At 38.8% G+C, this 20817-nt stretch overlaps 1 protein-coding gene across 1 annotated transcript in view; it reads right to left on the reverse strand.

Annotated features, from left to right (window-relative positions):
• The window catches only part of LOC129241033 (CD151 antigen), an 82131-nt gene extending 64326 nt beyond the window's left edge, over window positions 1–17805 (reverse strand). Inside the window, exon 1 of the mRNA XM_054877160.1 lies at window positions 17149–17805. The gene's annotated coding sequence lies outside the window, so the exon portion shown is untranslated. The remainder of the gene's footprint in view (window positions 1–17148) is intronic.
• Between the last annotated feature and the right edge of the window lie 3012 nt (window positions 17806–20817).

The following is a 20817-nucleotide window of genomic DNA, read 5'->3' on the forward strand; positions in this document are numbered from 1 at the left end:
ATCACAAGTTCTCAAGGAAACCCCAATCCTCTCACTTTGCGCTGAAACCGTCTCTAGAGGGGCACCCAAATGAGCTTAAAGTCGAATTATTCGGATGCAGTCGAGAGAGAAATCAGGTATTCCCCAACTAATTTCGACTTAATAAACAACTTTCTACCGAAATTTTGCACAGGAATTTGAAATCTCTCAGTATAAATTGTATCGAATTTCATGTTACACCCTAATAAGTAAATACCACAAAAAATTAAGCCTTTTCCTCAGGTGGCTCAGAAATGATAATAATAATAATAATAATAGACGCTTACCCCCTATATTGGTTGTTTGGGTGAGCTTCTCCTCCTATTTGTGATATGCAATTTTTCCCGCCTCCGAATGGCAGATAGTTTTTTTATATATGACGAGCTCTTTCATGGCAGGAATCCACTCGTAGGTTTAAAATTTCCTGCCAACAAGCAACTGCTACCAGAAAAAACTTTTTCTATCATTTGGTATTTCGAACCCGGACACTACCGAATGGACACATCCGGACACACCAACCCATTCGCCTCAATTAGGCTCTGAAACAATAAGTGACATAAAATTGTCAATGACCTGGCCGATGTGTGTGGAAGAATGTTGAAAAGTATGACTCTAAAGAAGCGATCGCTGAAAATGTGCTCTGTGGTCATATTGAATTCTAAAAGGGAATTTGACATGAGTTCAAGTACTATTATACCTGGTATATCCGCGTAACCCGACATTTTTTATTCAGCACAAGTATCAGCGGAGGTGAATGCTGGCAGGCTAAGAGAGGCTGTAGATGGGCAAAACTGATGTTACCTGTCATGTCTGACCGACTGTCGCAGTTCCTCCTGTCATTAAGCAGAAGGGACTGCAGACAGCTGGTGACGGGCCACTCTCTATGTGCGAAGCACATGGAAAAGATAGGCATCTCAGACAGTGCACTCTGCCCAGCATGTGGAGAGAAGGATGAGACGGCGGACGACTTTCTGTGCTTCTGCCTGGGCTTCGCTCGAATCAGGTTTAAGGTCTTTGCCACTGATGTGTTAAGAAGCAACCACTTTGACTCCTTGGCACCACAAGATCTACTCAAATCTCTTCGGAGGTCAGGTAGATTTAAAGAAAATTAGAAAGGCAACACGAGTGCAGTACAATGGACTTAATTGTGTTGTGCTGTGCTGTACTTTCTAATCTGTCCCGACAAAAAAAGGGCAGGTAAATATGATTGCGGTCCCACGTTGCTCTGCATCAACGGTCGTCCAGACTTCTTACTTGCCTATAACAAACTCATGAAGTCTTAGACTTGGCCTACTCGAAGTGGCAGAGTTTTCCAAAGCCAACTAATGGAATTGGTGCAGCTCAAGAAGCATTGCAAACCACAGTAAATTGATGTGTGGCTTTTTTGTAATTTTTTATTTAAGGGGGGGGGGGGGTAGGGTCACAAAATCGAAATTTTTTTTCTTCACTCATCTTATAGTAAATCATTTCAAGAATGTTGTGTCAAAATTTTAAGTGGATCGGAGCAGAACTCTCAAAGTTATAGCCTTTGTAGGCACTCTACCTCGAATACGGAGCATAGATAATTTTTCAGAGTCATTTTTTCAAACGCGTTTTTCCCGAAACGACTTCTTAAAAGTCGGTGCCAATCACAACTCCGAAACTATTCAACCGATTCTTTTCAAATTTGGCACACGTTTTCTAAATCAAAAATACCTCCCCCCCCCCCCCCCCCCACTGTTTTTTTTTTTATTTTTTTTTTTTAAGGTTGTTTTTCACTTACAAATATGGCGAAATTTTTCGCCAAAAATGCTCGTTTTACGTTTGTTTGCCACCAAAACTACAAAAATGAGAAAAAAAAATTTATTAATGGGGGGGGGGGGGGGCATTACGTCATACTTTAACTGAAAAATTCGACTTTTTTAGTTTCAGACGATTCTACGACGAATGCCGATTGGCACCGCAGAGCACCTCTCGAAAAACATATCTCCAAAAAAACTCTGTCATGGGCTTATTTGTCAATATTTTATTATTAATTTTTTTTAAAAACTTACTGAAAAACTGATTTTATTAAAGTATCTTAAGCCATATTTCTGTAAAAAATTCAAAAAAAAAGTTTTTTTTTTTAGCGCTAAACCCTACCACCCCTTTAAGAAAAAGACTTCATTCAAATATAAGAACATTTTTATTCACCTTATTTTATTTCATAACCGCTTATCTCTAGCATATTTACAATTCATCTTCTTCTACGTCTCGAATAATAAGTGAGATGTTGAGCGCAAGCTATCGTTCCGAAAAGAATAAAAATGAGTGCCAGACCAAACAATAAAAGAAAATGCAAATTTGTCATATTTGTGCGATTAGTTTGAAACCCTTTTTTTTTTTTGAAAACTATTTAACAAATACTTGAATAATATAAAATGAATAAAATAAAATTTGAAACCAGACTCCAGTTAATGTAATGCCAACAAGCACAAACGCGCAATAATCATAAATTGCAACACTGCATTAGTTGGAAAAGAAAAAGTAAAAACAACAATCTAAAAATATGAAATAAAATAAATTAAAACAAAAACAATGTTGCTGTATAAATTCCTTTCCACGCAGCCGTTGACTCGTTTCGATTTTCGCTGATTAATCGTTGTTATTTTTTGATTATTTTTTATTTTTTTCTCTTTGCTTGCTTCACTTGCCCATAATTTGTATGCTTTTGCTGCTTAAATGGCCTTTGATTCTATTTATTGTAATTCTCCTTCTTCTTGTTCTTGGTATTTTGCAATCCAGTTTTAAAAAGCAGTCTTGTGTTTGACTTTTGTTTCAATACAAAGTTTAGTTTACTTGGAGTTTTGTGCGTTTTTTTGTTTGTATTTTAACTACACATATACAGTTGTGGCTGCCAGGAGGCTCGCTTAACTCGTAACGGTATCAATTGAACAACGAGTTTTCGAAGGGGTGATTTAAACAAAAACAAAATTTTGCTCGTGTTGTTTATTTATAAATGCTGTTAATGCCTTGACTTTTTGCTTGCGTGTTTTTGTGGCTGCATTTCTTGTTTTTTTTTTTTTTTTGTAGTTTGTGTTTGGATTTTTTTACAATTTTATTTGGATTTATTTCTCCTCCAATACTTACTCTTACTTTTTTCTAGAGGTTGGGCAGTTCGTTGGTTTAGTAGGTGCACTGTTAACTTGTGAGTATGTATGTGTGTATGTGCATATGTTTCTTATTAATTTGTATGCGGTGGCTAAAACCCACTTGCTGAAGATTTGCATTTTACGTTTGGGTTGTTTTTTTTCTTTGTTTTTCCTGTGTCACTTTAAAATCAGACAAACTATGGACTTAACTGTTAGGAAAAGTTTCTGAACCCACCAAAATAATTAGTTGTACATATCTTTGTTATTTATTCATATGTATGTGCAAGGATGGTTCCATGTGTAGAAGTCCACGCAAGTGGGGAAAGTTACTGATCGCCATTCACTTGGGAGTGGCCAGGACGATTCTTCTACATATGGTTCAAGCAGCTCACAACGTCCGGGATTAGCCCACGTATCCTCTGGTTAGCTTCCGAACACCCGTTCGGGAGTGAGCTAACGTGAGAAGGCGAAACATTCCAGGATAGCTGGTTGTGCGCTGGGTTTGGGACCCGCCACTTAAAAATCCTCCCCAATGAAAAGATTAAAAAAGCCTCGGATGAGAACTGCCTTTACTGATGACGACCCCTGCAAACGAAATAAGGAATATGATTTGAGGGCATGCACCTGGAATGTCCGGTCCCTTAATGGGGAAGGTGCCTCTGCCCGGCTGGTTGATGTCCTCGTGAGAATAAAGGCTGACATCACTGCCATCCAAGAGATGCGATGGACGGGGCAAGGAAAGAAAACCATAGGACCTTGCGACGTCTACTACAGCTGCCATGTAAAGGAGCGCAAATTCGGTGTCGGATTTGTTGTGGGAGAGAGACTTCGTCGCCAAGTACTGTCGTTCACTCCGGTGGACGAGCGTCTCGCAACAATCCGGATCAAAGCCAGATTTTTCAACATATCGCTAATTTGCGCCCACGCCCCGACGGAAGAGAAGGACGATGCGACCAAAGATTCCTTCTATGAGCGCCTGGAACGTTCCTATGAGCGCTGCCCCCGCCACGACATAAAAATCGTGCTTGGCGACTTCAACGCCAGGGTGGGCAAGGAGGGAATTTTTGGTCCCACAGTCGGAAAATTCAGCCTGCACAACGAAACATCCGGTAACGGACAGAGGCTGATCGACTTCGCCGGGGCCCGAAACATGGTAGTCTGCAGCACCAGATTCCAGCATAAGAAAATACACCAAGCTACCTGGCTGTCTCCTGATCGAAAAACGCGAAACCAGATCGATCATGTTGTGATAGATGGAAGACACGCTTCTAGTGTATTAGATGTACGTACGATCCGAGGACCCAACATCGACTCGGATCATTACCTTGTTGCAGCCAAACTGCGCACCCGCCTCTGTGCAGCAAAAAACGTGCATCTACCTACGCAAAGAATGTTCGACATCGAAAAGCTGCAATCACAACAGACAGCCAGGAGATTCGCCACTCGACTCTCACTCCTGCTCTCCGAAAGCACTGCCCAACAAATCGGCATACGCGAGCAATGGAGCAACATTTCTCGTTCCCTACGTACCGCCGCCGAAGAAGAAATCGGATTCCGGCGAGCCCGAAAAAACAATTGGTACGACGAGGAGTGTCATGCTGCCGCAGAAAGAAAAGATGCCGCCTATAGAGCCACGCTGCGATCGGGCGCAACGCGAGCCATGTGGGATCGCTACAGAGAGCTGAAAAAGGAAGAGAGACGTATTATCCGACAGAAGAAACGAGAGGCCGAAATACGTGAGTGCGAGGAGCTTGAGATGCTGGCCAATAGGAACAACGCCCGAAAATTCTACCAGAAAGTTCGGCGGCTTACAGAAGGTTTTAAGACCGGGGCGTTTTCCTGTAAGAACAAAGACGGCGATCTGGTGACTGACGTACAGAGCAATCTTAAATTATGGAGAGAACACTTCTCGAACCTGTTAAACAGTGACAGCTGCGCATGTCATAGAGAATGTGAAGATCCCGATACCCCAATCGATGACGACGGAATTGTAGTTCCGTTACCCGATCATGACGAGGTGAGAATAGCGATAACGCGCCTAAAGAACAACAAAGCCGCGGGCGCCGACGGACTCCCGGCTGAGCTATTCAAACATGGCGGCGAGGAGCTGGTAAGGTGCATGCATCAGCTCCTATGCAAAATATGGTCGGATGAAAGCATGCCTGCCGATTGGAATTTAAGTGTGCTCTGCCCAATCCATAAGAAGGGCGATCCTGCAATTTGTGCCAATTACCGCGGGATTAGTCTTCTAAATATCGCCTATAAGGTTCTAGCGAGCGTATTGTGTGAAAGGCTGAAGCCCACCGTCAACCAACTGATTGGACCTTATCAGTGTGGCTTCAGACCTGGAAAGTCTACCATCGACCAAATATTCTCAATACGCCAAATCTTGGAAAAGACCCACGAAAGGAGAATCGACACACACCATCTTTTCGTCGACTTCAAAGCTGCATTCGACAGTACAGAAAGGAGTTACCTGTATGCCGCTATGTCTGAATTTGGTATCCCCGCAAAACTAATACGGCTATGTAAGATGACGTTGCTCAACACCAGCAGCGCCGTCAGAATTGGGAAGGACCTCTCCAAGCCGTTTGATACCAAACGAGGTTTCAGACAGGGTGACTCACTGTCGTGTGACTTCTTTAACCTGATGTTGGAGAGCATCGTACGAGCCGCAGAACTTAATCGCTCAGGCACAATATTTTATAAGAGCGTACAATTACTGGCGTATGCCGATGATATTGACATCATCGGCCTTAACAACCGCGCTGTTAGTTCTGCCTTCTCCACACTGGATAAAGAGGCAAAGCGAATGGGTCTGGTGGTGAATGAGGACAAAACGAAGTACCTCCTGTCTTCAAACAAACAGTCGGCGCACTCGCGTATCGGCACCCACGTCACTGTAGACAGTTATAATTTTGAGGTTGTAAAAGACTTCGTGTATTTGGGAACCAGCATTAACACCTATAACAATGTCAGCCTTGAAATCCAACGTAGAATCTCTCTTGCCAACAAGTGCTACTTTGGACTAAGTAGGCAACTGAGCAGTAAAGTCCTCTCTCGACGAACAAAACTAACACTCTACAAGACTCTCATCATGCCCGTCCTGACGTATGGCGCAGAAGCTTGGACGATGACAACATCCGATGAAGCGACGCTTGGAGTGTTCGAGAGAAAGATTCTGCGTAAGATTTTTGGACCTTTGCACGTTGGCAACGGCGAATATCGCAGACGATGGAACGATGAGCTGTATGAGCTTTACGACGACATAGACATAGCGCAGCGAATAAAGATCCAGCGGCTACGTTGGCTGGGTCATGTCGTCCGAATGGATACAAACGCTCCGGCTTTGAAAGTATTCGATGCGGTACCAGCTGGTGGTAGCAGAGGAAGAGGAAGGCCTCCTCTGCGTTGGAAAGATCAGGTGGAGAAGGACTTGGCTTCACTTGGTGTGTCCAATTGGCGCCGGTTAGCACGAGAAAGAAACGACTGGCGCGCTTTATTAAGCTCGGCCAAAATCGCGTAAGCGGTTATCGCGCCAATTAAGAAGAAGATGTGCATATTTATGGTATATATACAGTGGTGGCCAAAATAATAGCAGCGTTTATTGGCAAGTCAAAGTTTTGACTATTAAGTTTTTGTATTTAAATTTAAATAAAAATAGAAAAAAAAAATAAAATAAAAATTATTTATTTTAAATGTTTTTATGTATAAAAAATTTTTTTTTTAAGAAATATATACGAGCTGGCGCAAAGTTCATCACCTTAACGAAGGATATATAATCTTTACAAATGACGTCACGTGTTAATTCTTTTTGATTTCAGTGGTGCTCAAAATAATAGCAGCGTTTTTATTTAAATTTAAATAAAAAAAGTTTTGACTACCAAATTTTTGTATTTAAATTTAAGTAAAAATAAAATAAAAAATAAATATTATTTATTTAAATATTTGTATATATAAAAAAAATTGTTTAGAATAATAAACGAGGTGGTGCAAAATTAATCACCCTAACGGAATATTTATATATTATATATAATTTTATATAATTTTTTACAAATGGCGTCATGCGTCAATTCTTTTCGAATTCAGTGGTGCTCAAAATAATAGCAGCGTTTATTGGCAAGTCAAAATTTTGACTGCCAATTTTTTTTATTTAAATTTAAGTAAAAAATAAAATAAAAAAAAATATTATTTATTTAAATGTTTTTATATATAAAAATATTTTTTAAAATAATATACGAGGAGACGCAAAATTAATCACTCTATCGGAAGATCTTTAATTTTTCCAAATGGCGTCGTGCGTCAATCATATTTGACACTTGTGAACTAGACTCCCGCAGATTTTTAAGCTTTTCATCACCCAAACTCATTTCTGTTTTTATTTAGTAAAAAATTTATTCAAAAACAATATTTGATGATTAATTTTGCGCCACCTTTTAGCTTATGATGAAAATAATGATTACTTGTTGTGCATAATACAAAGTTCATAATACAACAAAAACCATATACTTCAAATAGAAGAGTGTAAGATTAAAGGTGATTTTTTTTTTTGATTGCAAAATTTTTGGAACACTAAAAATTAAATATAATAAAATAAATTTCGATGAACTATAATTGTAGAAACTGCTGAACAGCTTTCTGTGGAGTTGGGTAGAATATATTGTATAATTTTCTGACCACCTCACTTTCTTGAGTTCCATATATATTTTACTCTAATTTATTTTGCTTTATTTGCTTTAAAATATTTGTAACGAACTGAAGTTTGAAGAGGCCGAATGAAACTTTTCTCAAATATTAGTTTATATATATTACATAAATTCATTCCAAATATTCTGTGCTTTTCCTTACCCAAGACAAAGAAAAACTCGAATATGCCTCGAAAAACTGAAATCGGTGCGCAGGCAAAACTTCTAGCTGGCAGAAGTATATAAAGATCTTCTAAATCTACATTTCTGTGCTTAATGCCTTGGTTTCATTAGAATTTTCTGCAAGCCAGCAATTCTCAAAGAGCTTAAGAGTTATTTTTTTATACACGAGAACTTTTCTTATCACACCAGAACTCTTCGCATGAGACTCGCAGTAGTAACGAGTATACCTAATATCAGTATTTAATAAGAAGAGAATAACCTGCTTATTAAAAGCAGCCTTATTCGTAGGAGAGACACGTATGTGTGTCCTCTTCCGGATTTGTGTAGGATTCGGTCTAACTTTACCAGCTTTTCTCATTTAAGAAATACTGCCACATCTTAATACCATCCCATTAGCAACTACTGGGATGGAAAAATTGCCTGATAGTGCCACAAAACCACTCTACAGGGACTGCTGAATTCATAAAACTAAAGAACAAATATGTTGTCCTTGAAGAAGAAAGTTGTAAGGGGGTCTTTATATTAATAATTTTAATGGAAATTTTATGAAAAAATTTTGCTTCAATAAAAATACTAAACCGTTTGCGTTATTGTTTACATTTATTTTACTTTTGTGCTGTTTCAACTTTCATGAAATCTTAGTAAAAGTTGAATACTCATTAACCCTCTGGAAATATGAATTACAATGAACGTAAACTTGAGTTTAAATTTTAAAATATGGTATTCCAAAAATTTTCATAAAAATTTTAAACTTTTTAATTTCTGAGTATGCAATTTTGTAGCTCATTCATTTTGATATATCCTGATACAAGCTTGAAATGGATTGATTGTTGATTTTTCATTTTTTTTTTTTGTTTTGGTGGCGGTGTTATGTATTGTCTTCCATATGACGAATGCTCGAACGTTTTTTTATATGGAAGCAAATGCGCAACACCGTCAATGAAAAAGAATTTACAAACATCAATGAAAATTTTAGTTACTTCATGCTGGCACCTTCTCATATCGAAATTCAGTGGGCTACAACCAAGGTGAATCTATTAAAGGTGGTATTGGTAAATCTGCTGAGTTTTTTTTACTTTCGCCGTGTCCATGTGGCTGTCAGCTCATAAAGAATCAAGGCGAATATTTTTTTCTAGTTTCTTAATACTTTGCTTTCACAATCAAACGTGCAGAACAGTGTTGTTGGTCTAGTGCCATCACCTTTAAGGAATGCGCCTTGGCTACAACCTTACGTATTCCAAATTTATTTCAATACTTTGATTAAAAAGTTTGAAATTTTGATGAAAATTCATAGATTTTTGTTTTTTTTTTTGGCACAAAATTTAATTAAGAAAATTATAATATATTTTCACAAAAAGTATTTTTATCAAAATTATTTAAGAAACAATTAAATTGTAAAAACTTGTCAGTGAGTCGCTGTGCTACAGTTATAGAAGTCACTGTACTTCTACATTAATACTTAGCTCTTGAGTAGCATCCTTTGATTCTAAGTGCTCTTCTATCAGAAGGCACGGAGTAGAAAAAATCATTGTCAGATGGATTCATTCTATGCAATCCACGAGAGTACTTATTACAGATGGAGGAACCGATGAAAGAGTCAAGGTGGAGGTTAAGAAGGGCTGCCTACTAGGCGGTGTACTCTCTCCCCTACTTTGGGGCTTTGTTGTGGACTCTCTTCTTAACAATTTGCAAGAAATTGGACACGTCCTAGCTTACGCGGATGATGTGTGCGTACTAATCTCAGGACCGTCACTAGTGCATTGTTATATGCAATAAAATGCAGGTAGCTCTAGACATTATTGATCATTGGTGGGAATTGCGTGGTGAATCCGGTGAATCCTATAAAAAGTACCTTTTCACTAAGAAACGCAATACGAAAACCTCTTCTGAGGTCAAATACTTAGCGGTTGTTGTTAGTGAAATAATCCTACTGAAATAATCCTAATTAGCGACCAGCATTGTTTTACTACCACTGTTCTCATGTGATAATGGCTTTTTTATTTTTTTATTTTTTTGTTTGTTTCAAAGTCAGATCCATTTTGTGAGATGCAGGTATAGCTAATTCTTTATCTCGATGTCTGAGATCTCATTAATTTGCTCTAAGAAAAGCTTACCGAAACCCCGAGGTCCGTGCCCTAGCTAGCCCTAGACATTCACATAAGTAGTGGAAAAGGCTTTCCTTGTCCTCTTCCGCTCGACAATTTCTGCAGATGGGATAGAAAGGGAGGTTCAGTCTGGCTGCATGATGCCCTACCTTAAAATGACCTGTAAGGGTTGCAGTGATGCGTTAATTGTTTGGTAGAGAGCATCATAACAGATGATTCGTCTTTTGGATTTTGTACGGCGGCCATGTGTTTTTTGTTGTAATACATGTATTTAATTGCTTCAACTTTCTTTCGGCTAAAGCATGATAATGTGAAGCAATGGATGCTTTTATTGGTTTGAGTGGGGTGGCGACTGCCACATCCTCTGTTATGCCTAGTGTCGAACCTTTTCTTACTGGTTCATCTGCTATCTCATTACCCTCTATATTCCTATGACCGGGAACCCATATCAGAGTAATTTGAAGCCAGTGACCAAGCAGCTCTATTTCCTCTCTACACTATAAGACTAATTTGGTGGAAATGGAGTTGGAGTCTAAGGCCTTAAAAGCTGCTTGACTGTCTGAGAAGATAGCTACTCTTACACCACCTTCCTTGTAGATTTTTAGTGATTTACATGCTTCTCTGATCGCTAATAAATAGTTCTGCAGTTCTGCCTGGAACACGCTGGCATAGTCAGGTAGTCGAATTGACTGAGATAGGTTGAGCGGCTCCGAATGGAAGCCAGCTCCCACACCACAATTCATCTTAGACCCCCGTGTTTAGGGCTAATCCTAGATTGTAAGTGGACCTAGAAGACGCACGTCGAGCAGAAGGTCTCTCAAACACTAAAAGTCTTCTGGCAGTGTAAGAGAGCCTTTGGCAAGGCATGGGGTATAGAGAGCGGCGATAGTACACTCGTTGTGCATCACCCTGATTAGACCCATTGTATGGTGGAAAGCCGCAATGGTTAATTCCGGAGTAAAACATCTAAACAGGCTACAGATAAATGTGTGCTTGGGTATCGCAGATGCTATAAGTACGACATCTGGTGATGTCCTTAATGTCATCCTGAACTACTTGCAACCTCTAGATCTTCAAATCCGGAAGGAAGCAATGAAGACGGCGTACAGAGTCAAAATCAAGTCAAAACGGAAACGAAGACAACACTGGCCACTGATAGATTTGGCACCAGTTGTCGGAGCGGTGCACACTGTTCTCGATGCCAGCGGACAATCAGGTGCCTTACGTTGGCTTCGGTAGGAAGGATGACGTTTTGATCCCAGATAGAGATCAATGATTAAGTACAGAAAACATATTAACGAGATTTCACACCGCCGTATCCAAAACCAGCGATGGTAGCGGATCGGGATGGTGCTTAAACAAAGACACTAAGTATTCCTACGCTACAGAATAGATGACTACGGTGCTCTTAACAGAGGTCTATGTGATCTTAAGTGTAGTATACTGGCTGATTGAGAAAAAGTGGCGGTATATTAGTGCTGGAATTTGTAGTGACAGTCAAGCTGCACTGAGAGTCCTTGGGTTCAAAATTGGTCGATGAATGTAAGACAAAACTGCACAGAAAACACTCGACGAGTATACAAAAACATTGAAGATCTGTACAATTTAGTAAAAGCTTAACGGTATTCATTGCTAAAATCCAAAATATATGTACTACCTTCTATCTAAGCATAACTCAGCATCAGTTGAAATATATTTTCATGCATTTTCTGTATTTACAACACCCATTATAAGTACGTATGTATTTACAACTGTGGCTCATGCCTCGTACTAGCTAAGAGCGCCTACGCTCTCAGCCACAAACTCATTTGCACTCCTCATTAAATATTATCTATGCCATTCTTATACTAAATATTTAATTAATAAACAAATTTAGCCGCAAACTCCCCGCAACACTCATAGATGACCACTGCAAAGCGCATAAAGCAAAAACAAAACAAATGGCATTATTTTTATGGAATTTTTTTTTTAATTTATTATAGTGGCTTTAATGTCATATCATCGCTGAAAGGCAGGTTGGAAGTCGTGTCGTATCACTGACAAGGAAAAAACAGAAGCAAGCAAACGAGTCGACGACAACGATGACGCCCCAGTGCCTTAGTAAGGAAAAAATGCTTAACAAACCAACCTTTTTCTTCAATTTTGTATTTTTGTCTTTGCAAATGCTGTTTCGCTTCCCATGCACAAGAGATCAAACGACTGATATCAACAACTACAGATTGGAGGTGAGCGCATCCAAGTAATAAAATATGAATGTTAAGAAAAAACGTTCGTAGTAAACATTTAAAATGAAAAGCGCGTGCACTTCAACTATTGCATAACTACAATTAAAAAAGTGAATAAGTGAGCAAGTAATTTTTTAGATATTATATTTATATACATATTTTTCGTATATTTCTTATATAACAGCAAGCCGTAAACCATCTAAGAAAACTTATGTAAAAAATTAACTAAAGGGTGATCAGACTGGAGGTACCTTTTCCAATAGAGTTTTTTTGACTGATCACGCGTGACTACTGTCAAACTAAATACTTAATTTTTTTCAGATTTCCTTCATATTTCATCGTGTAGAGACTTACGCCTCAACAACGTTTACAAATCGTACAATCGTATTACGACCATCGACCCTCTATGAAAGTGTTCATCGCGCGCTCAGGACCCGAATTCTGTTCAGCGATGAGGCACATTTTGGGGAAAATGGCTATGTTAATAAACAAAATTGTCATATTTGAGCTGAAGAGCAACCTGAAGCTATTCATCCATTACATCCATCAACAGTCATGGCATCCATTGAAAACAACCGTTTGGTGCGGCCTACAGGCTGGAGGAATAATCTTCCAAGACGAAGCTGGCCCCAATATAACAGTGAATGGCAAACGCTATCGCGCAATGATAAACGACTTTTTGTTTCCGGAAATTGAAGCCTGTGATCTCCACCACATTTGGTACCAACAAGATGGCGCTACTTGTCCTACAGAAAGACAGCTCGTGAAACAATGGATTTACTGCGTCATCGTTTCGGGGAGCAATTCATCTCTCGGTTCGGACCAGTGGATTGGCCACCAAGATCGTGTGATATCACACCTTTGGACTTTTATTTGTTGGTTGGTTGGTGCCGTACTACCATTCGGAGTACGTTTCGGGGAGCAATTCATCTCTCGTCCCGGACCAGTGGATTGGCCACCAAGATCGTGTGATATCACACCTTTGGACTTTTATTTGTTGGTTGGTTGGTGTGTGATTACCATTCGGAGTACTTAGGATGGAATCTCCGTGAAATACCAAAATGAAGAAAAAGTTTTTTCTAATAGTGGTCGCCTTTCGGCTCCACAAATAGGAGGGGGAACTCGGCCAAACTCCCAAACAAATGGGTGTAAGCTCCAATTATATATATATATGTAAAGTCTAAATACTTTGTGGGGGAACCAGCTTCGATTGAGGCATTGGAAGCCAACATAACTAAAGTTATGCACGAGATACCGACCGAAGTCCACTAGCGAGTCATTCAAAATTGGTGTTTACGAATGGCCGAATTACGGTGCAGTTGCGGCGAATATTTGAAAGGGATTATCTTTAAAAAATAAATGTCATGAATGGTTCTACAAAAAAAATAATAAAGACTGCCCATTCAATATGAAATTTCGTTGTTTTATTTCAATTTAAAATCCGATGCTTTTAAATTTATCACCCTTTATAAACGGAACATTTTTTCTCCACCATAAATCAAAAATTGCTGGTGCAGTTGGTGCGGTCACACGTTTTCCAAAGTAAATCTGTACCGCCGCCATTTTATTTTATAATACAAAGTAACGTAAAACTAATCACCCTGTCGGAAGATTTATAATTTTCGCAAACGTCGTCATACATCAATCGTCTTTCAATTGTGAACTAGACAGTTGCAGTATGCAAATAGACAAGCAATGGAGCGCGTAAAAGTCAAAATAAAGATTTCCACCACGGAAATATTTTTTTTATTTAGTGAAAAATTATTAAAAAAGAAATAAAAAATTGAGTGATTAATTTTGTGCCAACTTGAAAAATAATAAAACTTTTGAAAATAATAAAACTATATACGGTTTGTAATATGTGCAATACATTGACCTTTTTTAGAGTTTTGAATTATTAAATTGTCGCGCAGAAAAAAAATCTGAAAGTATGCAATTTTTTCTTACGCTACAAGGTTCTTCTAACCCTTAATAAATTGTTTGTGGCCTTATAGTATACATCTTTAGTTTTTCTTAAAAATGTCATCTAAAAGTTAAAAGTATATATTATAAAAAAAATATAAAAAAATTGTTTAATTAAGCATAATTAAAGAGGTCTAAGAATAAAATTTATCACGCATTGTCAATAGTGTTCTGAGAGCTCTGAGGGAATTCTTTGCGCTGATTTGAAACATTTTTCTTTGAGGCCACTCTTTATGCAACCAGAGTTAATGGTATTCGTATTTTGTAAGTCAAATTTGAAATAGAGTGAGAATTTTTTTATTATTATTGGTGATGCATCCAGAAGTGAAATTTAAAATTCATGTTGATGGGCGTGCAATGAAAGGAGGCATTCAGGGTGTAAATTGTTTTTATTAAATTTTTCAGGCACCGACATGCAGAGAGGATGTTGAGGAAACTTGAGAAAACCTTCTGTTCGTTTGTCCAGCATTATTAAACACGCGCTTAAAATACCTGAGAGCCCCATTGTTTGAGGGTCTAGAGGACGTCCCAAAAGCAGATCCCCCAGCTCTCCTTAGATTCGCCAAAAGCGCTGACATCCTACATGATGTCTACTTTCAGTATTCATAGAGGTCGGTCTCCTTCTTGTATTGCTAGGGACCAAAAGGTCTATGCGTGGCTTATTGCCAACTAGGCTAACCTAACCTAACCTTTTCAGACACCGTCTTTTTCATATCGCTCATTTACTGGAAGGAACGTTATAACCAAAAACAGTACCTCAGTAGGTAGGTAGGTAGGTTAGATGGCAAGAGTGCCACAGGTATATGTCAAGGAACACTTAAATGCCGTTTTGATATCACAATGTGGGCCACTACCTGCGAAAAAATTTTGGGAAGAGAAAACTATCTACAGTCATCCAATGCCGTTGATGTAGTGGAAGAGAAAAAAGGGATCCAGGTTGGAGAATTTCCTCAAGCCATCCCCAAAAGGCGCGCCAAGGAATCTCAAGCGTCTATCCGCCAGAGTCGGACATTTGCATAAAAAGTGCTCAACAGTCTCTTTCACTGCAGTATCCCCACAGCTTCTGCAATAGGGGTTGTACGGAAGTCCAAGCTTCTCCGCATGAGTGCCGATCACCCAGTGACCAGTGAACACCGCAATGAGTTTGGAAATTGAATGGCGGAGAATTCCCATAATTCCCATAGAAACGTCCTGTTTCTATCGCATTGCGACCATAGTGTTTTTTTAAATAACACCCGATGAGACAAACCTCCATCTGTCTTGCGCTTTTTGGAGAAAGAAATTGTACAGTTTCCCTTTAACAACGGTCAAGGTGACACCGATGTCTGAAAGGAACAACTGAAACCGGTTCCCAGGAACCCAGTTAAAAGAAATGTTTCCTGTACGTTCGAGACGTTTGAATTCCTCCATACAGGAGTTAACCAGAAGAGAGTTGCATTACAGCAACGACAAGGCCTTAATCGCAGCTTGACTATCAGAAAAAATATTAATGTCTCCCTCCCAAAAGCAATCCTTAAGCATCTGGCATGCTCGCACGATCGCGAAGACCTCTGCTTGAAAATACGCCCGCTCCCACTCCAGATTTCATCTTGGATCCGTCAGGGAAAACAGAAGTACCTATATCCGCGTCGACTCTCCCCTCCTTCCAATTTTTCCTACCCGGAAAGATAGCCCTAGCACAACCCTCAAATCCCAGTTTTCGGAGGAAGTGGTCTGTACAGAGAAAAAAGAGAAGGAAGGGGACATTTGCTTCAAGATGCTACTATGTCCTACAGGAAGTTGCCTCCTCATTCAACCTAATAGCGCTCTGAGCAGCAATGGATTTAACTTGAAGATCCCGTTGAGCTTTCCAGTACCTCAGTAACTCAATAAATGAAAATGTGTCTTTACTTTTTCTTAAAAAGGCATGGTAAATTTAACACTTTGACGGCAAATTAGATTTAATTTAATACAAAATTGTATACTTATTGTATATAAAGGGTTTTCCAATATCAGGTGTTATGAATGAATGGATTGCGCTATCGAGAGATGACTAGCGATTTTTTATGGCCGGAATTGGATGGTATTGATCTGAACAACGTGTTTATTTTCAACAAGACGGCCTTACGTGTCACACAAGCAACGAAACCATTGATCTTGGACGGGAAAAGTTTCCGGACGTGTTATCTCTCGATGATGTGATCACAATTGGCCACCGAGATCTTCTGATTTAACACCTCGTGACTTTTTTCTCTGGGGCCACGTTGGCTACGCCAACAGCCCAGCGTCGATTCAAGACCTCAAAAGCGGAATTCGGAATTCGTGAGGGCTATCGAGGACATAGGGCAGCCACTTTGCAATTCGGTTATGGAAAACTTCATGAAAAGGATATTGTCCTGTAAGCGTGGTCGTGGTGATCATTTGCCTGATGTTATTTTCCACTATCAACGGCTTACTTTCCTCTTTACAATGAAATAAACATTCGATAAAACGATCATTTATATTAAAAAATAGCATTTTTCTTTGAATATCAAAATAGCACCTCTTATTGGAAAACCCTTTATGTATAGCAATAAAAATATAAAAAAACCAAAAAAAAAACAAAAAATTAGTTTTTTTATACAATAAGTATGCAAGATTTTTTTTATTTTTATTTTTGTTCTAATATTTTTTTAAATTTTTTTTTAATTTTTTTTGTATTCATTTTTTTTTTTTTTAATTTAGCTTCAATACTGTTTACTGAGGATAAAATATTTCACAAATATGTTTATTCTTTATTTTAAATTATTTGGCAGACTTCTTTCTGAACACTCCTCACTCCTATTGGAAATAGTTTTACCCTTTACAATAGGCAGAATTAAAGTTGCTATGTATTTCTTACGTTTTCTTCTCAGCTACTTAATGTTGCTTTGCTTGTTGTTCTAATGATGATCACGCCTTCTGTGTGCTTGTGAAACTCAAAATAATAGATCTCAGCAGACGTTTGGCGTCTTTCCACTTCTTTTTCAATTGTTATGTCTTACTTTTATTGCGAAAATCATAGGCATATCAACTTTGATCGATCGTAAATCGCAGCCACACCGCACGGAATTGATCAACAAACGTTTGTATAAGCGCAAAGCTAAGCAATAAATTAAAGCCCAAATAATGTTTGGTTTTTTTTTTAATTATCAAGGCATTAAAACCAAAATAAAAGTTAACTAACACTCGTCTTCACAATAAAAACAAATACATAGCAAGAAAATTGCCGAAAGTGTAGAGTTGAAAATTACAAAATATTTTTACGGACGCTTATAACTCGTTTCCTCCTTATCTTCGCTTTTTCGTGTTTTTATACGCGCATATTTTTTTGTTTATACAATTTTGTATTTTTTTTTTGTATTGTATTTTACGTTTTTATTTTGAAATTCAAAAATTTTTGCACCTCATAAACAGACTAGAAATGCGAGATTGCATGAAGACCGCATACCGGAGCAGGAAACCAACTAAGCCGGAGACAAACGATCGAACGAACTGCTCAGCGCGAATACTTTACCGAAACTGGTATTGGGAACACTTTGGTAACGCGGTTTTTTATGAGTTACGCCAACAATGGCGTTCGTTGTTTGAATCAAAAGCTAAAGCTGAGGTACCATATTGAAAAAGACAAGCTTTAAAAAATAGCTGAAAGGGAATTATGCGGTAAGGCACTTGTTGCGGTTGCGCAGGTGTGACTGTTGTTGTTGTTGTTTTTCCCATGCTGTGGCTTAGAGCGGCTGCTGTTGCTGTAGCTGCTCCCACGAATGTCGCCACAATCAAAGCCAATAAAATGCTTGTTGAAGAGCGCAGAGAAATAAAAGCATTCTTAACATAAATGTTGTTGCTACCGTTTGCTGCTGCTGCAGAGTCAGCAAGTTTATTACCAGTTGCTGCTAGGTTTTCTTGACTTATTCTTAATGGCTCTCTTACGCCTATACTGAGTGGCTTTTATTACTTTAGTTCAGTTTCGCCTTTTTATTGTTGTTGTTTATAACTCAGTAACTCAGCTGGTAAGCTTTAAGCCAACATTGACCAACAATCAAAAGCTTCGCATGCAATGTTAATTATCATTATGATTTTTTGCTAATATAAAGTTGGCGTGTAAAAAACGAGAGACAACAAAATTTTTGTGAATTCGCGCAGTGGTGCATCGTGAATTTGCTCCAGTAGGACAGTAGTCGATTTAGTCCATTATCTGGCTGCCTTGAGTTGTTTACGAGAAACTACCAGAGGTTTTGTAAAACAATTTATAGTCTCTTCACGCTTGGCATCGACTAAATCTTGAAAACAAATTTAAAAAAAAAATTGCAATTTTTTTATTTTTTTGTTTTTTATTTTGGCAAAACCAAATCCCAGTTTCTATTGGGTATGGGAAGTTCTTAATTATTTCAATAATTAAATAATACATGAAATTATATGAAGTATGCGCCATAGGAAGCTACAACTTTACTCCGTTTTTCAGGCAGCATACAGATTCCTCTGACGAAAAATTCGTCTTTTGATTTGATCTTTTCATTGAGGCAGTTTGCGATGCTCTCGTAAGAAGTGAGCCGCAAGATTTCCCAATTCAGTCCTTCTAAATATTTCTGGATCGATTTAGCAACGTGTGTCCTGGCGTTGTCATGCAGCAAAATCAGTTTGTCATGTTCACCGTCCCATTCTGGCCGCTTTTCTTTGAGAGCTCAATTCAAACGCATTAGCTGCCGTCGGTACCGATCGCCAGTGATCGCCAGTGATGGTTTCAGATGGTTTAAACAGTTCAGTAATAGATCCATTTTTCATCGATGTGATGCAGAAAACGTTTTCTTTTCTGCCGTTCAAGAATCATCTCACACGTCACCAAATATCTCTCGATATTCCTCTCCTTCAATTAATGAGACACCCAGTTACTAGTTACCTGCTTTCTGGATCATTCCCATCGCGTGCAAACGTTTTCCGACGGTTGATTTGTCAACATCCAACTCTTTAGACATATCCTCAAGGGTTCGGCATGCGTGTTCATCCAATAATTGTTGTAGTTGAGTATCTTCGAATGTTTTCGGTGCCTCTTGGCACCGCAGCGCAGATAAGCTAAAGATCAGATAAATGATCAGTGCTAATTTTTTACGAAAATTTCGTTGACATTCTTAACGTTTCAGTTAGAAGTTTTTTATTACTTGGCTTTGAAAAACTCTCATAGAAAAGAATCCAATGGCATCAGATCCCAACATCTTGTAGGTAAATTTACATTGACGCGGCGCGAGTTCACAACATTTTCGACACGCCTTCGTAAAACTCTCATAATTTCGGTAATTACTTTTTACAAATACTTATTCTGAACCCACCAGGTATCATTTTAATACCGCAACGGGCCTACTGTTCTTAAACGCATTCTAGGCGCTCATGGAAACGATTTTTTGCCTGACGATCCTCTCTTCTGCAGAGGCGTGGGCCATATGTTGAGTATCCCCGGGCTTATTGCAGGTTGTTGATCAACGACAGTCATGGTTGCATCCACAAAACTCTCGTCATTTTAGTCGTGAATTTTCGCAATACACTTCTTCTTACCCACCTTGCGGTTGAGATTTAAGGCCTAGAGATTGACGTGCTTGAGATTAAGACGAAGATTTAAAAGACGAAGTTCCTCACTTCGTTACAGTTTGTTACGAGATGCTTGTACGTCGAGGTAAAGCACAACACTTGACGACGAAGTCTCTTCCCTACATTAATCGCAGTCGTTCTTAATATCGAACGGAGATCTCAATCGAGGTTTTAATCAACTTTTTGTTGCAAGCAATTTTTAGAGAGTACCGCAGGGTATTAACTCAGTGCATAACTCGACTCTGGAGTATTTAGTTTAAAACTATTACCCGTATGTTCTAAGAAAGACGCGTGCTCATATCCGCACTTATTAATCCATACTTAAGGCCCCAACATGGTTAATCTACAATTTCTACATTTAAATAAAAATAAATAATTGGCGCGTAGACTTCTGTTAGGTGTTTGGCCGAGCTCCTCTTCCTATTTGTGGTGTGCGTCTTGATGTTTTAAGTCGACTCCGAGGGTTGACAGATGTTTTAAGAAAAAACTTTTTCTATTATTTGATGTGCATGCACGAAGATTCGAAACTACGCACTATAATTATCACACCTTGAAATCCAACGTGGAATCTCTCTTCCCAACAACTGATACGTTGGGCTAAGTAGGCAACGGAGGAGCAAACTCTCTCTCGAGGAACAAAACACAACATTGTGAGTCCCTAAATTTAATTTCCTTATTGAAAGGCGCTTAAGCCGATGAGACGGCTCTCGAAGTATTCGAGGGAAACTTTCGACTAAGACGTTGTATTCACTAAGTAAAGCCAAGTCCTTCTCCACCTTATGTTTCTAACGCAAAGGATGTCTGCCTCTTCCTCTGCTACTACCAGCTAATACTGCATCAAATAAGTTCAAAGAAGGAACGTTTGTATCCATTCGGACGACATGACCCATCCAACGAAGCCGCTGGTTCTTTATTGGCTGTAATATTTCTTTGTCGTCTTAAAGCTCATGCA

The sequence above is a fragment of the Anastrepha obliqua genome, chromosome 3 (assembly GCF_027943255.1).
Source record: "Anastrepha obliqua isolate idAnaObli1 chromosome 3, idAnaObli1_1.0, whole genome shotgun sequence".
NCBI classification, from domain to species: Eukaryota; Metazoa; Arthropoda; class Insecta; order Diptera; family Tephritidae; genus Anastrepha; species Anastrepha obliqua.